Source organism: Columba livia, chromosome W (assembly GCF_036013475.1).
Source record: "Columba livia isolate bColLiv1 breed racing homer chromosome W, bColLiv1.pat.W.v2, whole genome shotgun sequence".
Classification (NCBI taxonomy): domain Eukaryota; kingdom Metazoa; phylum Chordata; class Aves; order Columbiformes; family Columbidae; genus Columba; species Columba livia.
In genome coordinates, this window is record NC_088641.1 from 10419654 (window position 1) to 10434584 (window position 14931).

The following is a 14931-nucleotide window of genomic DNA, read 5'->3' on the forward strand; positions in this document are numbered from 1 at the left end:
CAGCTGTATAAATATACTTTTTTTTTTCTTTTTCAGTAGTGGCAAAGAAGGGTGAGGGCAGGATGCAGGATGTAAGTAGGTAAAGGTAAGGGCTGGAATTCATCTCACTCAAAAAGCAGCTCTTACCAGAGACACCTGAAGAAGAAGTTAATTATCCTTGTTTCTTCCACACCAGTTGGCACTTGTCAAGCTAAATTGGATCTTTTGCCAGAAGTGAATCTCTTTATTCCTTACTTAGGCAATTATATGTTTAATGTTATGTAGACACTCAAAGACATTAGCAGAAAGATGGGAGCAGATCCATGTCAACTGGGAAGGTGCTCCAGCCATGAAACAAAGCAGGAAGAAAGAGCTGAAGCTGAGAAGAAATATCCACCTGGAAAACTTCTGAATTTGTCCATCAAGGGTTTCATGTCCTTCTAACTTAGTTCTTCTCCCTGTTTTACCAAGCAATCATTTTTCCTACCGCTAATGACATGGGAAGCCTTACCCTGTTGCTGCAGTGGTTATTAATAATTATACCAATAATAACAAAAAAATATACTAAAGATATGGCATTTTCATCAGACATATATAATAAGAGCCATCCTAGAACAAGATCTATCTGTAGTCAAGGACAGGGTGCAAATGAAATGCAAACTAAACCGCAGCAAGATGAAATATAGTTACCCAGGCAAAGATCCTGCACAATGCTGATAATTCTGAAATCTGAAGGGACTTTTAGATAGTTAGTATAATAAATATCTTTGCCTTACTGTGTCAGTCATACACATGGGTCTGGTTCAATATCTTGTGCTTGACTAAGATATTTCTTCCAAGAAGAAAGACAGGCTTTTTTTTTTTTTTTTTTTTAAATCAAGAAGGCAGAAATCTGCTTCTTCCCCTGGTGATTATTGTCCATGGTTAATTATCCTCACTGAGAAAAATGTGTGTTTTGTTTCCAGTTTGAAATCTTACAGCTTTAGTCTTCAGTCCTCAATTCTTATGTCTTTCCTCACTAGACCAAGGAGTCCTTTGGTACTCAGTGAGAAGGAAATACATTCTCTCATCAGTTCTCCTCTATATCTTTCTGATAAACTGAATAGATCATGTACCTTCAGCTGTTCACTATGGGTTAAGTTTTCACTCTCACATTACTTCAAGCTCACATTCCTTAATAAAAGTGCCCTGAGGTCTTTAACCACTGTAATGTCACCGTTTACTGCAGGGCAACAATAAACTGTGGCAGATGCTCTCTGTTAACCCCCCACCCTTCCCAATGAGGAAAGGCAATAGGAGGAAAGGGAGAAAGACTTGCAAGTTGGAAAAGTTTAAAAGGCTTTACTAATACCACTAATAAATAGACAAAAGAATACAAAATATACAAAACCAATCTTGAATTTCCTGGGGTAGCGCAGCACTGCCAGCAGCGGCAGAGCTGGCATGGCTCCAGCGGCTGCAGGGCATGCATCCGGAAGACCTAGGTTGAACTCCGCAGTAAACCAGAACTGGATTCAGGGATGCAGGGTCTGGAACCAGGCCTTGGATCGCAGGTAAGACAGGCAGGGTCCTCTTCAGATGCAGGTCATGGTTGAAGAGAGCGAGACCCTTGTGATCTCCCACTTTTATAGGGTGTATGACGTGGATAGGATGGAATACTCATTTGGTCAATTTTAGTCACCTGTTCTGTCTGCTCCTCCTTGCAAATATGCCCCTCTCACTTACGGGACATGCAAAATTTTATCAGTAGCCTTGACTGCCATGCTATGACATAAGTCTAAACCTGGGCCTCTTCTGCATACCATTGCTACCCTTATCAACTCTGGAGCAAAAAACATGCAGCCAAATTCAGAAAAGTGCAGTTACTTAGAAGAACTTAGCTGAAAGAAAAATTCACTAAAAGAGAAACTGGTCTTGTTTTTAACAAAACCAGGACATTCCACCCCTTATTCCATACCATTTGAGTCATACCCAAATCACTACTGCTTTCTGCCTGTCTTCAAATGCATATACACACACTTAAGTATGTATATCACTAGTTCATGACTGCAAGTCTCTGTCTATCACAGCAGTCTCTCTCTAGGCAGGAGAGATGATGTATAATCTGGTGCAGTTCATGACCACAAGTTGCAGGTCAGAGATGTCAGTCCAGTTACTGGACACCACTCGATGAGGTTAGCTCAGGGTTCATCACCACCACTTCATCAACCTGAAGAACACTTATGGAACACTATTAGTATCATGCAGCAATGATCTTCATACAGTTTGAAACTGAGTATTCTCACCCAGAATCAAATCTCCTTGAGGTACACATGGGACTTCACCATCCTTCAGCATCACCCACCAAGTACATTCAGGCCCTTGAACAAAAACAATCCCATGAATGGGTTTGCCTTTGCCCAAAGCAGGAATAACCCAGACAGCTTTTCCTAACAAATTCTTTCCATGCACCACAGGGACTTTATCACCTTCTACTGTATGTAAAAGCTCTGACTGAGCAGGGCCAGCTCGATTGATTGATCCCCTGGTGTTAACTAAACAGGTGGCTTGTGCCAGATGCTTATCTCAGTTTTTAAAGGTTCCACCTCCCATTGCCTTCAGAGTAGTTTTTAACACTCAATCTTCCCAGAGGCTGGTGCATGATAGGGGATATGATATATCCATTCAATACCATGTTCTTTGGCCCAGTTGGTTATGAGACTATTTTTAAAATGAGTCCCATTGTCTGACTCAATTCTTTCTGGAGTGCCATGTCACCACAGGGCTTGCTTTTCAAGGCCCAGAATAGTTTCCAGGCAGTGGCATGACACACAAGATATATTTCCAGCCATCCTGTGGTCGCTTCCACCATTGTAAGCACATAGTGCTTGCCTTGGCGGGTTCGAGGGAGTATAATATAGTCAATCTGCCAGGCCTCCCCATATTTATATTTCAACCACTGCCCCCATACCACACAGGCTTTAACCTTTTGGCTTGCTTGATTGCAGCACGTTTCACAGTCATGGATAACCTGTGAAATAATGTCCATTATTAAGTGCGAGGGTGAAAACTCATGGACTCCACACAATCCAATATGAATTCAAGCGAAGCCATTTATTACAGAAACAAACCTCCTTATATATGCAGTTATTTCCTGATCACGCATCCACGCTCAAAGCATGCATTAGCTGATTGGATATTGTCCATGTTCATGAGCTGTCCACGTGCCCGAGTCTCACTGCTAATAGGTCTGTTGATTTACATCTTGTTGAGGCCCTGTTATTGTAGAACTGCCTCACTCCCACAGCAGGTCCTGTTTTCAGCTTTCGAAGTGGCCTTGAAATTCCTTTGAGCCTGGCTAGTTCAGAAATAAATCTCCATCTAATCTCCATCCACACAACAACCTCAAGAAAATCCCTCAAATCTCCCACAATTAAGTCCACTCCTCGGTCATGAGCCCATTTATATGTTGCATCTCTTCCTTGATGGCCCGAAGCATCATGGGCCCACCAATCTAGGAAAAGTTCACCTTTATGTTGTCAGTCCAAATCCACCTCACCTACTTTTTACTGATCTGTTTGCTTTTTTTTGATGTTCCTCAGTGGCTCGACTTTCAGGCACGTGAGCATCTACATGACATACTTTTACAGTCAGGTTCTCTAGTCGAGCAGCAATGTCCTGCCACAATGGGGCAGCCCAAATAGGCTTGCCTCCGTGCTGCCAGTTATTTTGCTTCCACTGCTTTAACCACCCCCACGAGGCATTTGCCACCATCCATGAGTCAGTATAGAGATAAAGTACTGGCCACTTTTTTCTTTCAGCAATGTCCAGTGTCAGTTGAATGGCTTTTATCTCTGCAAAGTGGCTTGGTTCACCTCGTCCCTCATCAGTCTCTGTGACTTGTCATGTAGGACTCCATACAGCAGATTTCCACTTTTGATGTTTTCCTACAAGAAGACAGGATCCATCAGTGAACAGGGCATACTGTTTTTCATTCTCTGGTAATTCATTATATTGTGGGGTTTCTTCAGCATGCATCACCTCCTCTTCTTCAGGTGACACTCAAAAATCTTTGCCTTCTGGCCAGTCTGTGATAATTTCTAAGATCCCTGGACAATTAGGTTTCCCTATTCGAGCCCGCTGTGTGATTAATGCAATCCACTTACTCCATGTAGCTTCGGTTGCATGATGCGTGGAAGAAACCTTACCCTTGAACATCCAGCCTAGTACTGGTAATCAGGGCGCCAGGAGGAGCTGTGCTTCAGTAACAACCACTTCTGAAGCAGCTCGAACTCCTTCATATGCTGCCAGTATCTCTTTCTCAGTTGGAGTATAATTGGCCTCCGAGCCTTCGTATCCTCTACTCCAAAACCCTAGAGGTCGACCTCGAGTCTCACCTGGTGCCTTTTGCCAGAGGCTCCAGGTAGGACCATTGTCCCCAGCTGCAGTATAGAGCACATTCTTAATACCTTGTCCTGTCCAGACTGGTCCAAGAGCTACTGCATGTACAGTCTCTTGTTTAATTTGTTCAAAGGCTTGTTGTTGCTCAGGGCCCTATTGAAAATCATATTTCTTTCAAGTCACTTGATAAAGAGGGCGCACAACCTGGCTGTAATCTGGAATATGCATTTTCCAGAAACCCAAAACACCTAAGAAGGCTTCTGTTTGTGTTTTGCTAGTTGGTGGGGACATAGCTGTTATTTTGTTAATCACCTCTATCGGGATCTGGCAACGCCCGTCTTGCCATTTAATTCCTAAAAACTGAATCTCTCATGTGGGTCCCTTTACCTTACCTCTCTTTATGGCAAAAACAGCTTTCAAAAGAATTTGAATTATTTTCTCACCTTTCTTGAAGACTTCTGCTGCTGGATCACCCCATAGGATGATGTCATCAATGTATTTCAGGTGTTCTGGAGCTTTACCTTGTTCCAGTGCGGTCTGGATCCGTCCATGGCAGATAGTAGGGCTGTGTTTCCACCACTGGGGCAGTTGATTCCAGGTGTACTGAATACCCCTCCAGGTAAAGGCAAACTGTGGCCTGCATTCTGCTGCCAAAGGAAAAGATAAAAACAAATTAGCAATGTCAGTTGTAGCATACCACTTGACTGCCTTTGACTCCAGTTCATATTGCAGTTCTAACATGTCCAGCATGGCAGCACTCAATGGTGGCATAACTTGATTTAGGCCACGATAGTCTACGGTTACTCTCCATTCTCCATTAGGCTTTGGCACTGGCCAAATATATATATAGGACTGTTAAAAGGTGAGCGAGTCTTACTGATCACTCCCTGATTCTCCATTTGTCGGATCAGTTTATGAATGGGGATCAGGGAATCTCGGTTGGTGCGATATTGTCGTCTGTGCACTGTCGTGGTAGCAATGGGCACCTGTTGCTCTTTGACCTTAAGCAGTCCTACAACAGAAGGATCATCTGAGAGACCAGGCAAAGTAGACAGCCGTTTAATGTCCTCAGTCTCTACAGCTGCTATACCAAAGGCCCATCAATACCCTTTTGGGTCCTTAAAATACCTCTCCTTAGGTAGTCTATGCCAAGGATGCACAGAGCATCTGGGTCAGTCAAAATTTCCAGTTAGGCTCACTTCGGCCTCTAATACAGTCAGTTCTTTAGATCCCCCAGTCACTCCTTCAATAGTGACGGATCCTTTATGATTTGATGGCATCATTGTACACTGTGCACCAGTGTCTACCAGGACTTTATACTCACATGGTTCTGATGTTTCAGGCCATCAAATCCACGCAGTCCAATAAACTCGGCTGTCATTGTCCCTCTCCTCCACCTGGCTGGAAGCAGGGCCCCCCTAATTGTCTTTATTTGACTCTGGCAAGGAGATACAAGAATCCCTCCTACTCTGGCTGGAAAGCCTCCCACTGGAAACTGGAGCAGCTTTTCTCTTGGGAGCTTTATTTTTCAACTTACATACTTGTGCCTCTATGTCAGCAGTGGGTTTTCCATGCCAGTTACTCATACCTTCCTCCTGATCATGCAGGAAAAAAACATAATTCACCTCATGGCGTGTCCCATTTCTCTCAAGCTGGTCCTGCAGAAGGGCGTCTTCTCTTAATATCTCTAACTCGAGTCCATGCAGGTGATGAGTGGGATCTATCTTCCCTCTCGGACCGTTTGTCACACAGTTTTCCCACAGCTGAGACACAGGCTTGTAGGGGAGAAGAAAGAGTGTCTTCATACTGCCGCAACATGTTTGCTATTTCACCCACAGTTGATGGCTGGTCTCCCGCTGAAACTATCGGTCCTAAAGTGTGGGTATAAGATGGTGGTGCACTCTACACAAATTTCTGCAATATACCTCAGATACATGGCACTTCATCAGGATCTATAATTGTCTGTGGGTCACTGTAAATTATCTCTCGCACAGACAGTTCTCTCAGATACCTAATACCTCTCTCCATAGTAAACCATTTGGTTGGGCAGCATACAATTTAATCTTTTAAAGGATACTTGATTTTTACTGCTGACAAGATTCACCTCCAGAGGCTTTGATTTTGTTTCTTCTTTGCAATTTCCTTATCCGTGCCACCATCTCTGGCCAGGGATCCCAATTGGCTGGCTTCATTGCTATCTAGTTCCAAACTATTGGCCCCACCTTTCCAGCATCGAATCAGCCAAGTGACAATTGGATCAGCTTCACAATGGCTAAAATCTTGTTTCACAGTCCTCAACTCCTTCAGGGATAAGGAGCAGTCTATTGCCTCTTCTGTTACTGGTCACTTTGCTTTAGAAGGACCCTCTCCTTCCTCCTCTGACTGTTCTTCATCTTCACCTTGTTCTGTTCCAGAAATAACCTCTCCCTGCTCTTCATCTTCACCTTTCTTCACAATGGATTCCAATTGTATTTTCTTTTTCCTCCTCCTTGAAGTGGCAACTAATACTGCTGAAGTCTGAATGGCCACATCACATATTGTGGAGGTCTGAGTGGATGCAGTAACTGATGTTGGAGTTGGCATAGCTACAGTGACAATTGTTGTAGTGGCCTCAGTATCTGTAGCCAGCATTGGTGTGGCTGCGATGCCCGATGTTGGAGTTGTAGTATCAGCATTAACTGTCATTGGCACTGGCATGACTGCAGTATCCAAGCCAGGAACTGGAGTGGCTGCAGTGCTTGTCAAGGGGTTTGCAGTAGCTGCTGTATCTGTCATCAGAATTGGTGTGGCTGTAGAGTCTGTCACAGGAGTTTGAACGGCTGCGGTGCACATTGCTGAGGATTCAATAGCTGCAACACCTGTCGCAGAAGTTAGAATCACTACAATCCTCCTAAGTAGTTTTATCACCAGCAAAGACTGACACACATTCCAGAGACCCAGTAATACCAACAAGCTTCGCTCAATTATCCAGGGATATGCAAAATTCCCAAAAGCATCTGAAATTTGCCCTAATGAAAAAAGCAAGGAGTAGTTGAATAGCTCTCCTAAAATCTCACTCCTGCAACTGAAAATACAAAAGGTACAGTTCTCTTTAATTTCCTTTGCTTCTACCAAAGAATTCCCAAAATGCATACTCCCGAAGGATGACACCAATGAATAGAAATACACCATCGGCTTAATTATCACCATATAAAGCAATGCTATACAACCCACCAACAAAGCTATTATACCAACTTTATCCCAACTTCCAGAGATGATGTTCTGCACATAAACACTAACAAGAAGCATCAACCCCCAAAAAGGCATAATTGAATACAACCAAGCGAGCAAATAATACAAATATTACCAGATTTACAACAACATCCTTTAAATCAAGATAACTGCAATCTGCTTTATCATCACCAAATGACCCACAGATCTATCGTTTTCTGAGGTCTCCTCCCACCAGAGAATTAGAACTCAGAATGCTCAAATCAAAGGTCCGATTTTCTCTCACTTGCACTATCTGGTAAGCTGTTTAGGTTAATTATCAGAGACCACTCTTAGCCCTTCTCACTCGAGCCCCATGTTGGGTGCCAATATATCTGCCACCGTTTACTGCAGGGTGACAATAAACTGTGACAGATGCTCTCTGTTAACCCCCCACCCTCCCCACTAAGAAAAGGTAATAGGAGAAAAAGGGAGAGAGACTTGCAAGTTGGAAAAGTTTAAAAGGCTTTATTAATGCTACTAATAAATAGACAAAATAATACAAAATATACAAAACCAGTCTTGAATTTCCCAGAGTAGCACAGCATTGCTGGCGGTGGAGCTGGTGTGCTCCATAGCAAACCGGAACTGGATTCAGGGATGCAGGGTCTGGAACCAGGCCTCGGATCACAGGCACGACAGGCAGGGTCCTCTTCAGATGCCGGCCATGGTCGAAGAGAGCAAAACCCTCGTGATCTCCCGCTTTTATAGGGTGTATGACGTGGATGGGATGCAATAAATCTAAACCTGGGCCTCTTCTGCATACCATTGCTACCCTTATCACCTCCGGAGCGAAAAACATGCAGCCAAATTCAGAAAAGTGCAGTTACTTAGAAGAATTTAGCTGAAAGGAAAATTCACTAAAAGAGAAACTGGTATTGTTTTTAACAAAACCAGGACAGTAAACAAGGTCACATAGTGTAAGGACCAAGCTATGAAGGGCAAAGCAGCCAGCCAATTAAAGGTGCCAAAACACTGCAGCAATGGTTTGTCCCCTGGAGTCTCAGTTCCAGGATGGTAGAGAAATCCACTGAAGGCTGTTAGATATGGAAAACCATGTAGTATGGGCAGTGGTTGGAGGCTCAAAGCACCAGGTAAAGGATGCTCACTCCATTCTTACTCTCTCACCCAGGCCCCATGGAGGACCGCTACTGAAAATGAGATGGGCCTTTCATGTGAGCCAGTGTTGTTGCTCTTATGCTTTCATATCATCCCATTGCACTCATCGCACTTAGCCTTGTACCTTTCTGGAGATGTCACTCACCTGCTATAATCCCAATAGCATATCCATTGGCACATTGCCACCAGTGTTTTCCCCCAAAACAGGGTTATTTACTCAGTGTGCATACAAATGAGCCAAATTTAGCACACAGAGACGAGATATTGTTTATTACAGAGCTGCGCAAGTCTGGATGCTGGAATAAAGCCAGCATGCCAGCAAGAAAAGTAACAGCCATTATATACAAAATCTTATCACTACTCAGGGCAGTCCTAAAGATCCAATTGTTACACATTTGCATATTTCATTACATAAACATTTTAGCATATAATGAGCAACATTCAGCTAAAGGACACTTTATCCAACAGTCTTGAGATATGTGTTAAAGCAAGACTCAACTAATTGTGCAGGCTTCAAAGTGTCTAAAGCTTCAAGGTCAGTCTCCGATTAGGTGTTTTGCAAGTCACTCTGATCTTTGTAAGACTGACCTAAAACTGAAAGGATTTATGTATCTTTAGGTTAGTAATTGCAGATGGCATTCATTCTTTTTAAGTGATAATGACAACACCAGCATGAGCCACTTACACTGATGTAAGAGGCAGAGGGTTCATCACTGGCACAACTGGGTTCTTTAATTATTCTGCATCCAGCTGGAAAACATCTATAAATACAAGCCAGACTCTGCTGGTGTGTTGGAAGTGCAGTACAATGTGTTAATGCTGCTAATAATTGAGTTATGACTGGTGTGCAAGGAGTTGATACTGCAAAACTACAATCCCATGCTCAAGTTCATGCTAGCAGTGTTGCAAAAGGCAGAACAAAGGAACAAGGCTGTAGTTTGTGTTAAATCAGCTCAAACTGGCATCAGATTACTTGAATTAGTACACAAAGACCGTATGAAACATATTCATTTTGTTAATAGAAATGTCTAGCTATTGGCCCCTTTTTTGCTTATTATTCATATTTTTCTACAATACAGAAAAATCAGGTTTTATTTTTAAAATGCAATTAAATTATATTTCCTATTAAAACTTTCATATCAAAACAAATTAACCAGTGCTGCAGATTACACATTAGTAATGTAGTTCTGACATATTAATGCTCCTCTCGATTCTGTTATGAACTATCACACTGCTGAAGTGCAGCAGTTCATAACATATTCTTAAGGGGAAGTGAAATGGGGGGAGGGTTAAAAAAAAAAAGTGAAGTAGATAAGATACTCCAATAATAACAGAATGTAGTTGGGTCAGACCTTCAAATAAAAGTATTTTAAGATTAAAACAAGATGAAATCTTATCCATCTCTACTAACCTGTTGAGATCGATGGGCTCCTCTTTTACCAGATGCAAATATCACTGTTCTAGAGTACAAACCACAAGACCAAGAGGATAGCTGCAAGAAGTTGCAAGTCTCTATTGTGCAGCAGTGTCTACTACTCCAGAGACTGTACCTGAAGCAACTCAAGCATGAAAAATCCTATAAAATGGGGCTACTAAGGGAGAAACACTCAAGCATGCTTTTGTGCAGGAGGCCTGGTGATGTGATGCTTTTCCAGATAGAGATAGTTCCCAAAAGCAGAGTCAGTGGCATCCCAAAAACTTTCAAGGTCACTAAGCATGATCTGTCCATCATAGCCTCATCTTCTCCATCCCTTTTGGAGGCAGTTGCTAGCTCACAACTTGCCAAACCTCAGGTCCCAGTCTTGGGAGAGGCAGGTCAGCCCTGCTCTGGAAGCTATTAAGAAAGATTCACTTCAGTTGTCCTGGCAAGTGCAAGTCACCTTGCTCTACCACAGCCTCAACCTCAGGTAGAATCATAGAATGTCCTGAGTTGGAAGGGACCCACAAGGATCATCAAGTCCAACTCCTGTCCCTGCATAGGACAACCCTAAAATGCACACAATTTTTCTGAGGGTGTTGTCTAATTACTTCTTGAATATTGACAGTCTCGGGGGCATGACCACCTCCCTGGGGAGCCTGTTCCAGTGCTCCACCACCCTCTGGGTGAAGAACCTTTTCCTAATGTCCAACCTAAACCTCCCCTGGCACATCTTCCTGCCATTCCCTCGGGTTCTATTGTTGGTCATGAGAGAGAAGAGATCAGCACCTGCCCCTTGGGGGTTTAGATGAAGGCAGGAGCATCACTGAAGAAAAAAAAAGGTGAAACAAGAATTTTCAGAATAACAAAAGTAAACCAAGCAAATGGCTGCAGTAAGGAGAGAGCAGGTCAAAGGCAAACTGTGCAACCTGTTTCCAGTGATGGAAACAACAACAAGGAAGGTGCCAAGAGGAGACCACATGGTTACTATACACAACAAACAACAGAAAGCAAGTTTCAGGCTGGCAGTGAGAAATGTGATCACTGTTACAGTTGTCCATCCCATCAGAGTCCTGCATTGTGCAGAAGGGTATAAGCTGGATCCCAGTCTGAAAACTGGTCCCTTGCTCAGGTATATTCTCTCTAGAGACACACTATAAACATGCACAGCACATGAAGGAAATTAGCCAAGTGAGCTTGTCATTCTCATTGTGCTTTTATTATGATGCTCCTCGGATGACGTTTTTAAATGAATTTTGAATAGATTTCTTAATTTGTTTTATTCTGCTTCATTATAACAAAACTGCCAGAGCCCCACAGGAATGATTTGGAGAAGTGCAATATTATTGGAATATGTCTCCTGGTTTTCTTACTACTTACTTATATTTAAGCTATATTGAGGTGTAAAATTAATAACAATTAAAAAACAAAAAAGTTTATTGGTCCAGGTGCAAATTCACAAATACTCCAGAAAACTTCCTTTTCCATGATCTCAAAGAAACATTGCTGGTTTCTACCAGCTCTCAACAGTTTCTGCTAAGGCACTAAATCACCATCCTGTTCAGCCATACACCCCAGCAGGATGTCTCTTCAGAGCCACTTACCATTGTTCACTGCACACAGATGAGTGGAGAGAGTATTGCTGTTTTTCTGTGTAGAAGTGAGCACACACATTAGCTGCAGCTGCTCCCCGAAGCACAAAGGGCTGGGTACCAAACTTCACCTTTTTCTGCCCTTGGTGGGAATCAAGACCCTCCTGTGAAAAGCAAAGTATAATACAAACTGATACTTTGCCTACTGCTTTATTTGCTCCTTTAGAGGACTGTCATGACATAGACATCTATCATAGATGTAATCAGGCAGTAAGGTCTAATAAGTAGAAAAAAAGGGGGGAAAAACACAGAAAAATTTAGTAGACCTACCCAAAGTGAGAAGGTTCACATAGACTCCAATTTAGCTTGGTTATATGTTAGTGGGACCAGTTGTGGTCATACCTCCAACACCACCTTTAGCGCATCACTGGTTCAGGCTCTGCCTTCCCACTCTTGGTCTTGGGTAGTCTTTTGGTTGGGGAATATTTGGCTGCACCATTCACAGAGAAAACAGGTTTTGTCATTATCAGGTTTTTTTTTGGTTTGGGTTTTGTTTTAAGGAAGGTTTTCTTGGCAGGCAAATAAAGCATGTCTACACCTTCAAATGGATTTCCCAACCTGTAACATGGTTCAAAGCTAAATCCCACAGTGGTCAGCAGGCCTTCTGCTCAATCTGGGATTTTAGCACTTACAGCATCCATTTCAGCACCATGCCACTCCCCCAGAATGTGGCACTGATGGATTACTGTGCATTACGTCCCTCATTACTGCTTAAATATTTATCAGAACATTATGTACTTAGTGGCTAGGGGGAAAGAGACAATCCCACATTTTGCCATGCAAAAGGGTTAATTACAGGCTAGATAAATCTCCTTTACTTAAAACATTTGATAAAACAGATACAGAGATTAACAGGAGAATGTGTTATTTACAGCTAAATAAACATTCAGTTGCATAATCCCCATCTAGGATTTCCCCATAGGAAAAACTATTAAAGTCTGTATTTTATGTCCTTGGTCTACATTTATACAGCAGCAAAACAGAGAAGGCTGGTTTTATACTGTGTGGAAACAGAGCTGGTTGCTCATCTAAGGAAGCTTCCTAGCCTGGAACTGGTGTCTTTGGAAATATTTTGAGGAGATCGTTAAGAGCAGATTCACTCTGGCCACAACCTGAGGGTATCTGAGGCACTCATATCTCCACCTTGCCCCGCTATCATTGGACCTCTTTCCATCTTGTTCAACACTGTGGGTCCTGACATATTTTTTTAGTCTACACATCCATAAAAACCAAACTAGCAAGAAGTTTTCATGGGGCTCTATCATACCTATATTATGCAACACTGCTGGAGACACACAGAGGTACATATGCCAGAAGGAAAAATAAGAAACTAATGTCTAACATGAAATAAAGAACCCTCTGTTCACATTTCAGCAGGAAATTATACTCTGATGCTAACCTGTAGCCCACTGCCATCACTTCCATCAGTGCAGTGGTCCGCATGTTACACACATGTAACATGTACATCATTGTAACAACAGGCTTCTTTATAATTAAAAACCTTACTTAAATTTGAGTTTTTAGCAGACAAAAGACACCAGAAAACCCAGTTGTTCATGGAATCCAGCCAATGTTTGTCTCATAAAATAAGTTCTTAAGGTAACTTATACTGGCACTGTGAAATATTGTTCATTATAACGGAACAGCTGAGATAATGTTGTTTTCTAATTTCCCTTTCTCAGTCAGAAATTAAATAAAAAGTCATATCTAAATTACAATACTGGATTGAATACAGACAAGGACCCCATGCAGGGAGCTTATGATGTATCCTTCCCACATTTTATAGCCATTAAAAAATATTATAGGATTTTTTTTTCCTTTTCTTTTAGGCCATTTACATTTGTTCTGAACTCTCACTGTGTTTTATTTGAAGCTCTTAAAAGTGCCAATGTACATAATAAGTCAATCAAGAAGTTAAATTAAGAAAAAAAAAAAAAACAAACAAAATGCTTGTCTCAAAGCTTAAGTCATGCATGTCTAAGTACACACAGGCAGTACAGTGAAACTGGAAATGGCTCATTAAATCAGTTGTGGTTCCTTTGGTCGCTCCTCTCCTGCTCCTTGGATAACTGTAGTATTTCTAGAGCTAATACATGCCGACGAGCGCCGACCTCCGGGGACGCGTGCATTTATCAGACCAAAACCAACTAGGGCCCGCCCGGCAGCTTTGGTGACTCTAGATAACCTCAGCTGACATGGCGTGGGCGTTGCCATGGTGACGGCGGGTGATATAAAGGCAGTTGTAACTCGACACTAGCACTCCGTTCCTGAGATCAGCTGATCGGAGCCAGCTCAGCCGGTCCTGATTGAGAAAAATCTCGAGGTATAGAGAAGCCTTTTTTAAATTTTTTTTCTCTGAATCGGGCGCTTACGACCTCGAGACCCGGAAGCCCCCGGCAGCCCTTGCGAGAGCAGATGACGTGGCGTGGGCGATCACAACCCCGCTCCTCGCCTTGAAAAAACCTCAGGGAGGGCAACGACAAGTCACTGCTCACAAGGCGCTGGGAAGAGCAACCAGCTTGTGACGCAGACGAGTACCACCCACACTGCGCTGTGGTAACTCGTGTAAATAGGGCGCAGAGATTGTCACTCCTTGCTTGTTAGACCTTCTCACCTGTTGCCAGTGTCCCAGATGCTGCCAATCATGGTCTCCTCCAGAAAGAGAGCTTGTCTCAAAAAGACTAGCAACTCAGACCGACGGCCTGCCCCGATCCTTGGCTATTCATGTTTTCGGCTGCAGGGAGTGCCAGAGCCTGCTACTGCTGGGGGAGGACAGCCAGCATTCCACCTGCATGAGGTGTGAGCAGGTGCAAGATCTGCTCAGCATGGTCGTGAAACTTAAGGAAGAGGTCGAGACACTGAGATGCATCAGGGAGTGTGAAAAGGAGATCGACTGGTGGAGTAACTCCCTGGCGGGCCACTCAGAGAGGCTCCAGAGGGATACTCACCAAAAGGTGATGGACCTCCTCTCCTGTCGGGCAGAGGGAGAAGACCCAAGACAGCCCCTGCCCTATTGCTGTCAGGCAGAGGTAGGGGACCAAAAAGATGATGAGGGTTGGAAGCAAGTTCCAGTTTGGTGCTGTGGGCAATCCCCCTTCCTACCTGCTTTGCTTCCCCAGGTGCCCCTCTATAATA